This window comes from Nicotiana attenuata, unplaced genomic scaffold (genome assembly GCF_001879085.1).
Source record: "Nicotiana attenuata strain UT unplaced genomic scaffold, NIATTr2, whole genome shotgun sequence".
Taxonomy (NCBI): Eukaryota; Viridiplantae; Streptophyta; class Magnoliopsida; order Solanales; family Solanaceae; genus Nicotiana; species Nicotiana attenuata.
The window spans coordinates 56,209-74,944 of record NW_017672434.1 but is presented as its reverse complement, the minus strand read 5'-3'; positions in this window follow the sequence as shown (position 1 = coordinate 74,944).

Genomic DNA, 18,736 nt, shown 5'->3' with positions numbered 1-18,736 from the left:
AGCAGAGGTTATAATTGCAAGTAGAACAAAGCAAATATGAAAGAAACTCAATCTCAATGTCTTAAGTAAAAATCGGATTTTCAATAATTGGCTCAAGTACGCGCTCGTCACCTCACGTACAAGGCACCCAAAATACCAAATAACAAATCCTAAGGGGAAAGGTACCCCACACAAGGTTAGACAAGCCACTTACCTCGAACCGTCTCAATATCAACTAGAAACCACGCCCTTGCCACGAGTATCCGACTCCAAATGGCCCAAATCTATTCAATTCAATTACACATTGTAAATAACATCGCAAACAACTAGTTTTTGCTATTTAATTCAAAGCTACAACGTGAAATTAGGTGAAATGACCAAAATGCCCTTCAGGCCAACGCCTCGGAATTGAATAATTTTACATTTTCAGAATCCTCGTACTCTCACGAGTCTAACCATATAAAAATCTCCCAAATCGGAGGTCAAATGCTCACTCAAAACTTAATGGTTTAGCCTATGAAGTTTTACCCAATTTCTTCCAATTTTTGATCCCAAATTAGAATTTTAATGATGGATTTAGCTACAAAATGATGAAATATAACTAGAAGGGATCAAAGAAATGCTACCCAATAATCTTATCTTCAAAACCCTCTGAAAATCGCCCTTCCCCGAGCTCAATATGATTTTTCTAACTTATGAAATCAAACCCTCAAATTTTCTATATCTGCACTGGCATTTCCGCTTTTGCGGACAAGGGACCGCTTCTGCGGTCCTGCTATGCGGAAAATGAGTCGCTTCTGCGACTTTCACTAAAGAGCCAATGTCCGCTTCTGCGGACCATTAACCGCTTATGCGGTTCCGCTTCTACAGAATTCTAGCCGCTTCTGCAGTTCTGATAACAAATCCAAGTTCCGCATCTGCGGTTCCTTTCTCGCAGATGCGAGGCCGCTCATGCGGAATTTCCTCCGCATCTGCGATGCCTGAAAACTCTGCCCAAAACCGCTTCTGCGATGGCAAGGCCGCTTCTATGGCTCCGCTTCTGTGGTTCCCAAGCCGCAGAAGCGAAAATACCATAAGAGGAAAAACTTCAGCTGCTGCAATACCTCTCAAATTTTCCCGTTAACCACTCGAAATCATCCCGAGGCCCCCGGGACCTCAACCCAAAGCACCAATAACACCTAATACCTCATTCAAACTTGTACCAATCCTTAAACCACCTAAACTAACGTCGGAAACTCGAATAAATCACGGATTTGAGCCTAAGAACTTCAAATTTTATCAAAATACACTTTCGATCAAAAACCTAACCAAAACACGTCCGAATGATCTAAAATTTTGCACACACGTCCCAAATGACATGATGGATCTACTGCAACTTTCGGAATTCCAATCCAACCCTCGGATAAAAAACTCACCGTCGGGCCGGAAACTTCAAAAATTCAAACTTCGGCATTTCAAGCTTAAATGAGCTACGGACCTCCAAAATACATTCTGAACACGCTCCCAACCCCAAAATCACCTAACGGAGCTAACGGAACCATCAGATTTCTATTCCGAGGTCGTCTTCACACTGTTCCGACTACGGACCACTTTTCAACACTTAAGCTCTCATTTAGGGACTAAGTGTCCCAAAACTCTACGGAACCCAACACCGAACGTCCCAGCAAACCAGAATAGCAGAAATGAACTTAGGGGAAGCGGTTAATAGGGGATCGGGGCATTAATTCTTTAGTCGACCGGCCGGGTCGTCACAACCGTTGATTTCTTCTCCTCCGCTGATAACGTTAACAGTTCTTTTGTGAGAAGGTGGTTTGGGGGGTTCTCGCCCTTTTTTCATGTATGCTTGTTTACCTTTCTCACTGAATAACTCGGTGAGATACCCCTGTTTTAACAAATGATCAACTTCACCCTGCAAAAACCTACAATCTGCCATTTTATGTCCGTGATCGTTATGAAATTTGCACCAATGATCAGGGTTTCGTCTGTTTGGATTTGATCTCCTCTCCTTCGGCCATCTTCCCTTATATCCTATGCTTCTTAAAACAACCACAAGTTCAAAAGTGCTTACGTTGAAATTATAACTGCCAAACCTTGCCTTTAGACTTCTATCATCATCTCGTGACTCACATGTACCTCGATCATTCCCAAATCTTGATGACGAGCCTGACTCTTTATTCCTCGATCTGTGATCGTACCTCTGATTGTCCTGTCTTGACCGTGAGTCTTTTCCCTCAGGCCCCATGTATGGCTCGTACCTGTTTTTACCGGACCTTTTTTTGTTTTTCGCCCGTCTTGAGCCTACCTTTTCTTCTTTTTGATGTCGTGAAATAATATCTTCTTCAATCCTTAGCTTTGTTCTATATCGGTTGTAAACGTCATTCCACGTTGTAGCTGGGAATTCACGAAGGATTTCCTTGAGTCGCCTCGTAGCTTCTGAGCTTTTTTCATTCAAATTGCTTGTGAAAGCTATAGCTGCCCAATTATCTGGTGCACGTGGCAATGTCATTCTTTCACGCTGGAATCTGTCCACAAATTGCCTAAGCAATTCTAAGTCCCCTTGTTTGATCTTGAAAATATCTTCCATTCTTTTTTCGACTTTTTGAGCTCCCGAGTGTGCTTTGATGAAAGAATCTGCAAGCTCAGCAAACGAATTTAAAGAATTTTCGGGTAAAAGAGAATACCATGTTAGTGCACCCTTAGTGAGTGTTTCACCAAATTTCTTGACTAATACTGATTCAATCTCCTGCTTAGTCAAATCGTTGCCTTTTGCGCCTGTTGTGAATGCAGTCACGTAGTCTCGTGGGTCTGTTGTTCCATCGTATTTTGGTATATCAGGCATTTTGAATTTCTTTGGGATTGGAAGGGGAGCAGCACTTGGCTTCCAGGGATGTTGTGAATATTTATCCATATCTACCCCTTTGATCACGGGTGGTACCCCGGGCATTTGCTCTATGCGGTCACTTTGCTCCTTGAGCTGTTTCTGCAATGTTAGTACTAAATTTTGTAAATCAGAATTAACTAAGTTACCTGGTTCTCCCTCCTGTGATTCGCTGGGGGTTCCACCACTACCTGAATTGACGAGCCCGGAACGAGGGTTCTCCAGAGTGTTGTTATTTGGAGTAGGTGTGGGTGGTGCAGCAGGTAATTGGCTAACAAAAGCTTGAAGAGCTTTATTGACTTGTGAGGCAATAAGTTTTTGCAAAGCCTCATCCATAGTTTCAACATTTTCGAATTGAGCCTGTCCATCTGTATGAGATCCATCAGGAGTGCCTTCACGAGACCGCCGTGGAGAGCCTCGTGGAGATGGAATCAATATGTTACTGTTTTGTGGATCTCCCTGAAGTTGCTGGTTTGTTTGATTTTCTTGGTTTCCTTGAATGTTGTCATTGTTGTTCGACATGGTTGATGCAACAAGGAAAGTTAAGCTAAAATAAAATGGAATATCAAATTCCCGATAACAGAACCAATTTGTTTAACCAAAAAATGGAATTTTGACTAAAGCGATAATTTAGAAGAACTCGGGTTACTGATAATCACAAGAATGAATAAGAGAAAGCAATTTGTGTAGCAAGAATATAATTAAGAAAAAACAAGTAAACCAAAGTATATTCAGATAGTGTTTCGTGTCCTCACAATTGTTCAGCCCCTCCCTTTTATAGCTTTTTTTGGGGATATGAGTCTTGCCTTTGTCATAATAAGGCTATTATGGTCAATTAATGACATTGAATGCTACGTTACATAATCATTATATTTAAAACAGATTCTCTAACATTTTCAGCACTTAATGCTTATTAAATACTGTATTTGGACTCTCATGTGCTGTCAGATTAATTCCCTTGATTCTTCTTGATTCTTGAACTTAAATGTTCTTGAATAGGTACGGGCGCTGAATTCTTTGAATAACCGCCCGAGCCTCTTCCTTTGCCTTTGCCTTTGCCCGTATCCATTGCTACTCGTGCCTCTTGGCTAGTTGTAATTCTTTGACCATTTGACCAGTCTACGTTTCACGACACGTCATCTTCATACCTCTTTAATATGTAAACTCAATTTTTTTCAATACACTTAAGAGACAGTAGAATTTTATTTTCAAATTAGAAAATTTCGAATTTTTATACCACAATTATAATATTAATTTTATACTACATTGTATGGGGTAGTTTGCTTTCGGAAAAGTTATACGACAATTATAATATCGAGATTATATTTCATAGACTAAATAATGAAGAGACAACTTATATGTACTTTTATTCTAGATATTTGATTAATTGGATTGAAATAAAAATAAATATTATATAAAATACGTGCTTGTTTTTATGCTAAATATACTTGAATAATTTTTTTATTTAAATTATCCTTCTTTAAGTAATTTAGAGAAAGGAAACTAATGTTGAAGGAAAGTGTCCTTTATTAAACAAATGTGGACTTTGGTTAGGAATATAGTGCTACTTAAAATTTAGTTATGTGGTCTGCAGATTCATCGTCTTGCCTTCCCTTTTGGTGCTTCTTCTGTAAATAAGAAATCTAAATGTAGAGGGATACATCGTGAATGAAACTAACGCAACAAGAATACCAAAAATCCAATTAGTACTAGATAGATAAGAGTTTCAACAAGATCTGGTTTCAACATTTGCATCATATCTTTCGGGTTAATTATCAAAAAAAAGGTTATCCCTCTGGTGGAAGTACCACCTATGCTAAACCTGCAACTAGAAGTGAGCTCATTGTCCTATTTAGATATTTAGAATATGTTGATGTGAAAATTTGAGAGGTATAAACAAATCATGGTTCTGCCTTTATTATTATCCACTTGAGGCGGGAAAGTATTAGAGATGCCTATGTTCTTGAATTTCCATAGGTCTTATTATTCTATCGTCTGTTTATGGATCTCAGAGAAATACATAAGTTGAAAAAAATTTTATTTATTCAAAGGCATAATGGTCTTATGACATTCCGAAAGATTTTATTAACGTACTTCTTGTCACACCTCCTTTTTTACCACCCCGATGGGGTATATAAGAGAATTTTTCCACTTTAAGTGATATTAATCGAGATGGGATTATTTATTTTATCAGAGTCGCCACTTGGAATGAATTACGGTGTCCCAAGTCACCGGTTTATTTTAAATCCCAAATCAAGGAAGTTTTATTTTTAGATAGTCTGCGAACCATAAATTCTAGATAAGGAATTCTGTTAACCTGAGAGAACGTGTTAGGCATTCCCGGGTTCCGTGGTTCTAGCACGGTCGCTTAGTGATTATTATTTGGCTTAAATTGTTTAACTACTCATTTTTAGGACCTATGTGCATTTATCTTTTTACCGCTTTTAAATCACTTGAATTATCCGTAATAAAGATTTGAGTTACGGTACGTATACTCTTTTCTTTTGGCGCGTCAAAAATCATGTCACGCGAACGTGTCAACAATTAATAACGCTTTGTTTATATATTTAAGAAAATTTGATTGAAGTTGCGCGAACGCATCCCTCGAGTCTTTTTTTTAAAGTTAAAATTACAATTACGTTACGCGAACATATACATAATCGCAATACTAATCTAAATCGGGCCTAAAGCAAACTATGATAGTTCAAGTTAATAACAAGGTTTACGAGGGCCATGAAAAATTTAATTGTCACGACCCGGATTTCTCACCCTCGGGAGTCGTGTTGGCGGCTACTAATGGGAGCTAGGCAAGCCAACCTTAACTACTTGTTACACTTTCATGTTTATTCTTTTTAACAAATACCAAGCGATAATATGATACACGCGGAATTTTAAATAAATAAGCAGAAGTCAACAATTATATATCTTAAGACTACGTCTATTACAACTTCTAAAACCACAAATATCCAAAACCTGGTGTTACAGTATCACAGACTGTCTAAGAGTCACTACATACAAGGTCTAAAGAAAATACAATACACTGTTTCTGAACAAAAGGAAATGGAATAGGGAATAGAGATAAGGGGAGACGCCAGGGCCTGCGGACGCCTGCAGGTCTACCTTGGGTCTCCGGGTGGACTGAAGGAAGCCCTCAAACTAGTGTCCGAAAGTTGTTCCTGGATCTGCACACAATGCAGAGTGTAGTATCAGCACAACCGACCCCATGTGCTGGTAAGTGTCCAGCCTAACCTCGGCAAAGTAGTGACGAGGCTAGGACCAGACTACCAAATAGACCTGTGCAGTTCAAATATATATATACAACGGAAAAGAAATACAGCGATATCCAGTCAATATGGGAGAGGGAGCATGCTGTGGGGGGGGGGGGGGGAGATAACAATTTCCAAGTAAAAGAAATCAAATACCGAAGGAAATAACATAACTCGGATACCAATAAGGAATAAAAAGCAGTAAATGCACTGCATCACCCTTCGTGCTTTTACTCTCGTCCTCACCAAGGCAAATATAATCAAAATGTGCACGGCATCACCCTTCGCGCTTTTACTCTCTTTCCTCACCATATAATCAATAGAATCAGCACAGAATGGTAGATCGTGCGGCACGGCATCACCCTTCGTGCTTTACACTCTTTCCTCTCGATCATGCACGGCATCACCTTTCGTGCTTTATACTCTTTCCTCACAAAACAACAATGTACGGCATCACCCTTCGTGCTTTATCACTCTTCCTCACCCAAACAACAATCACAACAATGGGGCGAGGGAATAAACAAGATTATAATGGGAATCCCGTCAAGGGAGCAACAATTAAACAATTAAATCCCGGCAAGGGAACAACATCAACAATATCAACATCCCGGCCAGGGAGATAACCAAATAAGCAATAATATCCCGGCAAGGGAAAAATTTAATAACTCTTTCTCTTTTCGCTTTTACTTCACAACTCGCTTTACCACTTGAGCCAATGCTCCAAAGGGTTCGATCAACTCACTTACTTTCACAAATTCGTAATATAACTCGAGCCTTTGCTCCACGATGTTCAAAAGTCACAATTTCTTCCTTAACTTTTCACAACAAATAGAAATCACTTCTAAAGCATAGATTATACAACGAATTCCTGAAAATCACATTATAAGACTCAAAATCATGCTAGACACCAATGTATAGATACTCGTCACCATGCCTATACGTCGTACTCAACAAAATCACGTAGCAAATAGGACTCAACTGCTAATCCCTCAAGCTAAGGTTAGACCAAACACTTACCTCGAACTTCCACGGCCAACTCAAGCCTCAATCACCTCTTTTCCTTCAAATTCAGCTCCAACCCAATCGAATCTATACATAATCGACTTAATAACATCAATAAATGCTAAGCAATCCAACTCCAATGTTTAATTATAGCTTTCCAATCATTCTTCCCAAAAACCAAAAAATCAACCCCGGGCCCGCTTGGTCAAACTCGAGGTTTGTACCAAAATCAAATCCCCCATTCACCCACGAGCCCAAATATATAATTATTTTCAGAATTCGACCCCAAAACGAGGTCCAAATCACAATTAATCAAAAAGGCCTAGTTCTACCCAAATCCCTATTTTCTACCCTTATTCACATGATTTAGGCCTAGAAATCTAATGGGTGTTAATGGGAAATGAAGAAAATGAGTTAAAGATTACTTACCCAAGTGATTATGGTGAAGCATTGCTTCAAAAATCGCCTAATAGCTTTGGAGAAGAAGGGGTTTGTGAAATTTTTGTAAAATCCCGTAATGGGTTATATTTTGAGACTTTAAAATACTTGGGCAAAATTATTCTACGCGTTCGCGACATACCCTTCGCGTTCGCGATGGGTTAGGACTGCTAGGCCTTTGCGATCGCAGAATGTGGCTCGCGTTTGCGGAGCTCTGGGCTCCTCAAGCCTACGCGTTCGCGGACCAATGGTCGCGTTCGCGATGCACAAATGGTGACCCCTCCCCATTTACCCTACGCGTTTGCGTCACACAGGTCGCGTTCGTGATGAGCAATCCCCCAAGGCTCCGCGTTCGCGACTGTGGCTTCGCGTTCGAGATAGACAAAAATACCTCTGTCCCCATTTACCTTACATGATCGCGAGAGTGACTACGCGATCGCGAAGAACAACAGGCCTAGGAACCTGTTGCAGATTTTCTGCAATTTTTCCTAAGTTCAAACCTTCCCGAATCATATCCGAAACACACCCGATCCCTCGGGGCTCCTAACCAAACACACATACTAACTCAATAACGTCATACGAACTTATCCGTGCGATCAAATCGCCAAAATAACCTTAATAACAACGAATCAAACCTCAAAATCAAGAACTTTTTCTCAAACTTCATCAAATATCAAATTTAGCAACTTAGGTCCGAATCACGTCAAACGACGTCCTTTTTCAACCAAATTTTACAGGAGTGACCTAAACCATATATAAGACCTGTACTGGGCGCCGGAACCAAAATACGGGCCCGATACCAAGACGTTCTAATCAAATTTCATTTCAAATTTCCTTAAACAAATTTCAGAAAACAATTTTACTTAAAAATTCATTTCTCGGGCTTGGGACCTCGGAATTCGATTCGGGGCATATGCCCAAGTCCCATATTATCCTACGGACCCTCCGAGACCGTCGAATCACGGGTCCGGGTCCATTTACCCAAAATGTTGACCGAAGTCAAATTAACTCATATTATAATCAAAACTTATCATTTTTCACAAATTTTCATATTTAAGCTTTCTGGCTAAGCGCCCGGACTACGCACGCAAATCGAGGCGACTCTAAATGAGGTTTTCAAGGCACACATTATTCAATTAAAAGCAAGTGATGACCCTTGGGGTCATCACATTCTCCACCTCTAAAACAATCATTCGCCCTCGAACAGATAGAAGAAGGAAGTACCTGAGTCGGGGAAAAGATGAGGATAATGGCTCCGCATATCGTACTCGGACTCCCAGGTCGATGCCTCAGGAGGCTGACCTCTCCACTGAACACGAAAAGAAGGAAAACTCTTCGACCTCAATTGACAAACCTTCCGGTCTAGAATAGCTACCGGCTCCTCCTCATAAGACAAGTCCTTGCCCAACTGGACAGTGCTGAAATCTAAGCATGGACACATGAAACACTGGATGCACGGCTGATAAGCTCGGCGGCAATGCAAGTCTATAAGCCACCTCTCCCACTCGATCAAGAATCTCAAATAAACCAATGAACCTAGGGCTAAGCTTGCCCTTCTTCCCAAATCTCATCACGCCCTTCATAGACGACACTCAGAGCAATACCCGCTCACCGACCATAAATGCCACATCTCGAACCTTGCAGTCTGCATAACTCTTCTGCCTGGACTGAGCTATACGAAGCCTATCTTGAATGATCCTGACCTTGTCCAAGGCCTCCTGAACCAGATCCGTACCCAACAACCGAGACTCTCCTGGCTCAAACCACCTAACCAGAGACCGACACCACCTAACATATAAGGCCTCACAAGGAGCCATCTGACTGCTCGACTGGTAGCTGTTGTTGTAGGCAAACTCTGCTAAAGGCAAAAACTGATCCCACAAGCCTCCAAAGTCAATGACACAAGCTCGAAGCATATCCTCCAAAATCTGAATAGTCCGCTCGGATTGTCCGTCCGTCTGGGGATGAAATGTTGTGCTCAACTCAACCCGTGTGCCCAACTCTCGCTGAACTGCCCTCCAGAAATGCGAGTTAAACTGCATACCCCGTTCCGAAATGATAGATATGGGCACACCATGATGGCGAACAATCTCCCGAATGTAGATCTCTGCTAACCTCTCAAAAGAATAGGAGACTGCCATAGGAATGAAATGCGCTGACTTGGTCAGCCTATCAACAATGACCCATACTGCGTCGAACTTCTTCCGGGTCTGCGGGAGTCCAGTAACGAAGTCCATACTGATCCGCTCCCACTTCCACTCGAGAAGATCAATCCTCTAAAATAAACCACCAGGCCTCTGATGCTCGTACTTTACCTGCTGACAATTCAGACACCGAGCCACATTTGCAACGATATCTTTCTTCATTCTCCGCCACTAATAATGCTACCGCAAATCCTGATATATCTTTTCGGCGCCCGGATGAATAGAGTATCGGGAGCTATGGGCCTCCTCTAAAATCAACTCTCGGAGCCCATCCACATTAGGCACACAAACTCGAACCTGCAATCTCAAAACTCCATCATCATCTAAGGTAACCTGCCTGGCACCCCCGCGCTGCACCGTGTCTCTAAGGACACACAAATGGGGATCATCATACTGCCGATCACGAATACGCTCCAATAATGAAGAACGAGCGACCGTGCAAGCTAACACACGAATGGGCTCAGAAATAGCCAGTCTCACGAACTGATTGTCCAAAGCTTGAACATCCAAAGCAAGCAGCCTCTCACTGACCGGAATATAAGCAAGACTGCCCATACTGGCTGACTTCCTACTCAAAGCATCGGCCACTACATTGGCCTTCCCCGAATGATATAATATGCTGATATCATAATCTTTCAACAACTCCAACCACCTCCTCTGCCTCAAATTCAACTCCTTTTGCTTGAACAAATACTGAAGACTCTTGTGATCTGTGAAGACCTCACAGGCCACGCTATACAGATAATGCCTCCAAATCATCAATGCATGAACTATGGCTGCCAACTCCAAATCATGAACCGGATAGTTCTTCTCGTGAATCTTTAACTACCGCGAAGCATAGGCAATGACCCTGCCATCCTGCATCAACACTGCACCAAGCCCAATACGAGAAGCATCGCAATAAACTGTATAAGGCCCTGAACCTGTGGGCAAAACCAACACCGGTGCCGTAGTTAGAGCTGTCTTGAGCTTTTGAAAGCTCGCCTCACACTCATCCGACCATCTGAACTGGGCACCCTTCTGGGTCAACCTGGTCATCAGGGCTGCAATAGACGAAAATCCCTCCACGAACCTACGATAGTAGCCTGCCAACCCCAAGAAACTCCGAATCTTTGTAGTTGATGCTGGTCTAGGCCAGTTCTTCACTGCCTCAATCTTCTCTGGATCAACCTGAATACCCTCTGCTGACATAACATGACCCAGAAATGCAACTGAACTCAACCAGAACTCACACTTCGAGAACTTTGCATATAACTAACTATCCCTTAGAGTCTGAAGAACCACTCTAAGGTGCTGCTCGTGCTCCTCCAGACTGCGGGAATATATCAATATATCATCAATGAAGACTATCACGAACGAATCCAAACAAGGCATGAACACTCGGTTCATCAAATCCATAAAAGCTGCTGGGGCATTTGTCAACCTGAATGACATGACCAAGAACTCATAATGCCCGTACCGAGTGCGGAAAGCTGTCTTAGGGACATCGGATGCCCTAATCCTCAAGTGATGGTAGCCACATCGCAAGTCAATCTTTGAAAATACTTTGGCACCCTGAAGCTGATCAAACAAATCATCAATCCTCGGCGGCGGATACTTATTCTTGATTGTTACCTTGTTCAATTGCTGGTAATAAATACACATTCTCATTGACCTATCCTTCTTCTTGACAAACAACACCGGCACACCCCAAGGCGAAACACTGGGTCTAATGAAACCCTTCTTAAGCAGATCTTGCAACTATTCCTTTAACTCTTTCAACTCAGGCGGGGCCATACGATACTGCAGGATAGAAATGGGCCGAGTGCTTGGAGCCAAATCAATGCAAAAGTCAATATCCCTGTCGGGTCACATACCCGGCAGGTCTGACGGGAAAACATCAGGAAACTCACAAACAACAGGCACATAATCAATAGAAGGGACCTCAGCACTAGAATCACGAACATATGCCAAATTGGCCAAACACCCCTTCTCGACCATACGCCAAGCCCTCACATATGAGATAAAACTGTGGGTAGAATGAACAGGAGTCCCTCTCCACTCTAAACGAGGCATACCCGGTAAAGCTAAGGTCACAGTCTTTGCATGACAGTCCAAGATAGCATAGTAAGGTGATAACCAGTCCATCCCCAATATAATATCAAAGTCAACCATTTCTAAAAGCAACAAATCTACACGAGTCTCAAGACCCCCAATCACCACAATACAAGAACGATTGACTGGATCGACCATAATGGAATCGCCCACCGGTGTAGGCACATAAACAGGAACACTCAATGAATCACTATGCATGACCAAGTACGGTGCAAAATAAGATGACACATTTGAATATAATACTGAAGCATCTCTATCATAAACCAGAACCGTATCTGTAATATATGCATCTGAAGCCTCAGCTTTAGGCCTGGCTTGAAGAGCATAACATCGAGGCTAGGCCCCACCACCCTGAACCATATCTCTGGGTCGGCCTGCTGCTGGCTGGCCTCAACCTCTAGCGGCCTGAGCTCCACCTATAGTATTTCTACCTCCACCTCTAGCACCTCTACCCCCACATTTAGCTGGGTGGGCGGGCTGTGGAACACCTGGTGCCTGTACCATGGCACGAGAACCCTGATGCTAAGAGCTGCGCGGTGCTCGAGGGAAAAACCTGGCAATGTGACTCGGATCACCACAAGTGTAACAAGCCCTCGGGTGCTGAGACTGCTGGCCCTGGCGACCTGAATGACCTCCCCGAAAACTCTGAAGTGGCGGTGCACTGATAGGAGCAGGTGGTGCACTGTAGGGCTGCTGATCGAAATACTGTATTTGGGGACCACAGCTACCTGAAGAACCATGAGAAACCTGAAGTGCTGACTGAAAAGGCCTAGGAGGATGGCCTCTACCATATGAATCTCTACCTCCAGACGAGGTACCACTGAATCTGCCTGAATGACAGGGCCTCTTGTCTGCCCTATAACCACTCTCATGTGATAGTACCGTCCCAATCCTCCGGGCCATATTAACTACCTCCTGGAAGGATATCTCACTCCCAGCCTCCCTAGCCATCTGGAGACGAATCGGCTGAATGAGTCCGTCAATAAACCGTCTCACTCTCTCCCTCTCAGTGGGAAGTATAATAAGGGCATGGCGAGCCAAATCTATAAATCTGGTCTCGTACTGGGTGACAGTCATGGATCCCTACTGATGACGCTCGAACTGCCTCCTATAAGCCTCTCGCTAAGTAATAGGGAGAAACTTCTCCAGAAATAGCTGTGTGAACTGCTCCCAGGTCAATGCTGGTGATCCTACTGGTCTAGCTAAGCAATAATCCCTCCACCAAGTCTTCGCAGATCCAGACAAGCGAAATGTAGCCAAATCAACCCCATCGGTCTCAACAATCCCCATTTCCGAAGAACCTCGTGACACTTGTCCAGATAATCCTGGGGATCCTCAATAGATGCACCGCTGAAGGTAGTAGTGAAGAGCTTGGTGAACCTGTCCAATCTCCACAAAGCATCGGTCAACATGGCTGCACCATCGCCGGTCTGAGCTACCATACACAGCTGAACCGCTCCAACTGGCTGAGCCGCTGGAGTCTGAATTTGGGGAGCTACCTGCTCCGAAGTGCGGGTAGCAGGATTCTGGGCTCCTCCTCTAGCCTGAGAGACGGTTGATGTTACAGGAAGTAAAGTTGCCCTGGTGACACTCTCCATAAAGCCCACTAGATAGACCAGAGCATCCTGAAGAACTGGGGTAGCAATAAACCCCTCTAGGACCTGAGCTGGGCCCACTGGAATTGCTGGGGCTGGAACCTCGTCATCAAAATCAACCTGAGGCTCTGCTACGGGTGCTGCTGCCCTGGGTTGAGCTCTGCCCCTGCCTCGGCCTCTAGCACGGCCTTAGCCTCGCCCTCTGCCCCTCGTGGAAGCTGCTGGGGGCTCGGACTGCTGATCGGTAGATGAGGAAGCGCGTGTTCTCGCCATCTGCGAAAGAACAGAGTAGAAGATCAATTAGCATTTGAGAAACCAAACCGCCGACAAGAAAGTACAAATGTGAGATTTTTCCTAACTCTGCAGCCTCTGGGGGATAAATACAGAAGTCTCCGTACCGATCCCTCAGACTCTACTAAGCTTGTCTATTGACTGTGAGACCCATATAACCTAGAGCTCTGATACCAACTTGTCACGACCCGGATTTCCCACCCTCGGGAGTCGTGATGGCGCCTACTAATGGGAGCTTGGCAAGCCAACCTTAACTACTTGTTACACTTTAATGTTTATTCTTCTTAACAAATACAAGGCAATAATATGATAACATCGGAATTTTAAATAAATAAGCAGAAGTCAACAATTATATATCTTAAGACTACGTCTATTACAACTTTTAAAACCTCAAATACCCAAAACCTGGTGTCACAGTGTCACAGACTGTCTAAGAGTCACTACATAAAAGGTCTGAAGAAAATACAATACACTGTTTCTTAATAAAAGGAAATGGAACAGGGAATAGAGATAGGGGGAGACGCTAGGGCATGCGGACGCCTGCAGGTCTACCTTGGGTCTCCGGGTGGACTGAAGGAAACCCTCCAACTACTGTCCGAAAGCTGCCCCTGGATCTGCACACAATGCAGAGTGTAGTATCAGCACAACCGACCCCATGTGCTGGTAAGTGTCCAGCCTAACCTCGGCGAAGTAGTAACGAGGCCAGGACCAGACTACCAAATAAACCTGTGCAGTTCAAATATATATATATACAACGGAAAAGAAATATAGTGATATCCAGTCAATATGGGAGAGGGAGCATGCTGTGGGGGGAGATAACAATTTCCAAGTAAAAGACATCAAATAGCGAAGGAAATAACATAACTCGGATACCAATAAGGAATCAAAAGCAATAAATGCACGGTGACCCTTCGTGCATTTACTCTCGTCCTCACCAAGGATAATATAATCAAAATGTGCACGGCATCACCCTTCATGCGTTTACTCTCTTTCCTCACCATATATTAAATAGAATCGGCATGGAATGGTACATCGTGCGGCACGACATCACGCTTCGTGCTTTACACTCTTTCCTCTCAATCATGCACGGCATCACCCTGCGTGCTTTATACTCTTTCCTCACAAAACAACAATGCACGGCATCACCCTTCGTGCTTTATCACTCTTCCCCACCCAAACAACAATCACAACAATGTGGCGAGGGAATAAACAAGATTATAATAGGAATCCCGGCAAGGGAGCAACAATTAAACAATTAAATCCCGGCAAGGGAACAATATCAACAATATCAACATCCCGGCAAGGGAGATAACCAAATAAGCAATAATATCCCGGCAAGGGAACAATTTAATAACTCTTTCTCTTTTCGCTTTTACTTCACAACTCGCTTTAACACTTGAGCCAATGCTCCAAAGGGTTCAATGAAATCACTTAGTTTCACAAATTCGTAATATAACTCGAGTCATTGCTCCACGATGTTCAAAAGTCACAATTTCTTCCTTAACTTTTCACAACAAATAGAAATCACTTCTAAAGCATAGATTGTTCAACGAAATCATGAAAATCACATTATAAGACTCACTGTCATGATAGACACCATTGTATAGATACTCGTTACCATGCCTATGCGTCATACTCAACAAAATCACGTAGAAAATAGGACTCGACTCTTAATCCCACAAGCTAAGGTTAGACCAAACACTTACCTTGTGATGACCCTACCCGTTTTCCTATTTATTTCGTGCTTCCGAGGCCTTGAAAACCTCATTTGGGATTGCCTCGATTTGTGTGCGCAGTCTGGGCGCGTAGCTGGAAAGCTTAAATATGAATTCTGTGAGAAAAATCCTAAATATTGATATTAATTTGATTAAATTTGACTTCGGTCAACATTTTTGGCAAACGGACCCGGACCCGTGATTTGACAGTCTTGGAGGGTCCGTAGAAAAATATGGGACTTGGGCGTATGCCCGGAATCGAATTCTGAGGTCCCAAGCCCGAGAAATGAATTTTTTAGAAAAATTATTTTTCTGAAATTATTAAGGAAATTGGAAATGAAATTTGATTAAAAGACTGCGGTATCGGGCCCGTATTTTGGTTCCGGCGCCCGGTACAAGTCTCATATATGGTTTAAGATGTTTCTGTAAAATTTGGTTGAAATCGGACGTCGTTTGACGTGTTTCGGACCTAAGACTCTAAATTTGAATGTTTATGAAGTTTGAAGAAAAACTAGTGATTTTGAGGTTTGATTCGTTATTTTTGATGTTATTTGGCGATTTGGTCGCACGGTTAAGTTCGTAGGATGTTGTTGAGTTAGCGTACGTATTTGGTTAGGAGCCCCGAGGGCTCGGGTGTGATTCGAATGTGTTTCGGAATGGTTTTGGCCTTAGAAAAAGTTGCAGAAAAATGCAGTCTGGTGTCCAGTGATTTCCTTCTATGCGATCGCATAGGATAGACCGCAATCGCATAGAGTGATTCTCAGGGGTTCAGTTTTGTTCTATGCGATCGCATATCTCCATTCGCGATCGCAATGCCCAGCCTATTTCTTCTATGCGTTCGCAAGGCTCAGTCCGCGATCGCATTGTGTTAGCCCCCCCTCCTTCATTTCCTTCTACGCGATCACGTAGCCTTTCCTGCGATCGCAGAGCACAGTCATATTTACCCTATGCGATCGCAACCCCTTTCCCGCGATCGCATAGAGCAATTTTTGCCCAGTTGTAATTGAATTTCAAAATAGTGTAGTCGCGCATTTTTCATAAAAACATCCGAGTTTCTTCTTCTCCAAGGTCCTTAGGCATCTATTGAAGCTTCCTTTCATCAAGACCTCTTGGGTTAGTAAATCCCAACTCGTTTTCTTCATTCTCCATCATTATTTATTGAATTCCTAAGCTTAAATCATGTAATTTAGGGTAGAAATTGGGGAAAATGGGTAGAACTAGGGCTTTTTACTTTTTCTTGATTTAGACATCGTTTTGGGGTCGAATTTGAGAATATATTATATATTCGGGCTCATGGGTGAATGGGGGATTTGATTTTGGTCCGAACCTCGTGTTTTGACCAAGCGGGCCCAAGGGGATTTTAGAATATTGAGAAGAAAGCTTGGAAATCCATAATTAGACATTGGGTTTGATTTGTTTAGCATATATTGATATTATGAAGTCCTTATTGTATAGATGATTGAGTTGGAGCCGAATTCGAGAGGGAAAGCGGTTGTTGTGGATTGATTTGGCCGTGGAAGTTGAGGTAAGTGTTTGGTTTAACCCTAGCTTAAGGGAATAGGAGTTAAGTCTTGTTTGCTACTTGCTAATTGATCGAGTACGATGTATAGGCATGGTGACGAGTATCTATACATTGGTGTCTAGCATGACCGTGAGTCCTTATTTGCGGATAGTTTGGTTGTTGTTATGCCTTCCATGCCTAATTGATGACTTCTATATGTTGTAAAGACCTTGTGAAAGAAATTGTGATCTTGGAACTTCGTGGAGCATTGGCTCGGCTTGAAATACAAATTGTGGAGGTATATGAGATAAGTAACTCCTTGGAGCTTGGGCTCAAGTGATAATGTGAAATATGAGGTGAAAATGAAAGAAAGAGAAGAGTTAATGATTTATTCCCTTGCCGGGACGTTGTGGTTATCGATGCTGTACCCTTGCCGTGTTTTTATTTGTTGGTTTGTGTACCCTTGTCGGGGCTTCCATTCTTGTTTTATTACTTCCCTTGCCCTTATTTGTGATTGTTGATTGGGAAAGGAAGAGTGTTAAAGCACGAAGGGTGATGTCGTGCATTGAATGATATTTGTGGATCGGGTTGCGCGCCGCAACACTGTTAAATGATATGGATCGGATTGCACGCCGCAATAATGATATTTATAGATCGGGATGCACGCCGCAACAGTGTTGAAATATATTGGGATTGGGTTGCGCTCCGCAACAATTATTGATACAAATGTGTTTATTTTGGGTATTAGTTTCTTGTTCGCTGTAAATTCTAAGCTGTCCTTAGATTGTTATTATGGATTTACTATTAATGTTGTTATCTCCCCACAGCATGTTCCCCCCTCCCATATTGTGTACTTGTCTTGTATTTTCGATTCCGCTGTATATATATGATGGTACAGGTTTATGTGGTAGTCCAATCTAGCCTCGTCACTACTTCGCTGGGGTTAGGCTAGACACTTACCAGCACATGGGGTCGGTTGTGCTGATGCTACACTTTGTGCTATTTGTACAGGTCCAGGTTTCGAGCAGCAGCAGCAATATTAGTACGGGAGCAGGCCTTCAGTCCAGCGAGACTCGAGGTAGCCTTGCAGGCGTCCGCAGGCCCGACATCTCTCTTTTCTCTCTTTTTAGTCTGTTGCCTCCTTGTATTCGAGACAAACATCTTATGTGTTCTTTCAGACCTTTGTATTTAGTATTTCTTAGCAGTTCGTGAGTATTGTGACACCAGTCTTGGGTAAAGGCTTATATTGACTATTCCGCATTTTGATTCAGTTTCTATAATTAAGACTTTCACTACTATTTAATTTCGTTGTTTTTATAATGTTGCCATAAATTGTTAAAAGGGACTATGTTGTAAACGAAAGGTAACTAAATTTGTCTTGCCTAGCTTTTATGAGTAGGCGCCATCACGACTCCCGAGGGTGGGAAATCCGGGTCGTGACAAGTTGGTATCAGAGCTCTAGGTTACATAGGTCTCACAACTCACGGACAAGCTTAGTAGAGTCTGAGGGATCGGTACAGTGACGTCTGTATTTATCCCCAGAGGCTACCGAGTTAGGAAAAGTTTCACATTTATTCTTTCTTGTTGTGCGGTTTGGGTTTCTTGATGCTAATTGAATTTCGACTCTATTCTTCCGCAGATAGCAAGACACGTGCTTCTTCATCTTCCGATCAGCAGTCCGAGCTCCAGGCAGCTCCCGCTAGAGGCATAGGACGAGGTCGTGCTAGAGGCCAAGGTAGGGGCAGAGCTCAGCCCCGAGCAGCAGCACCAGTG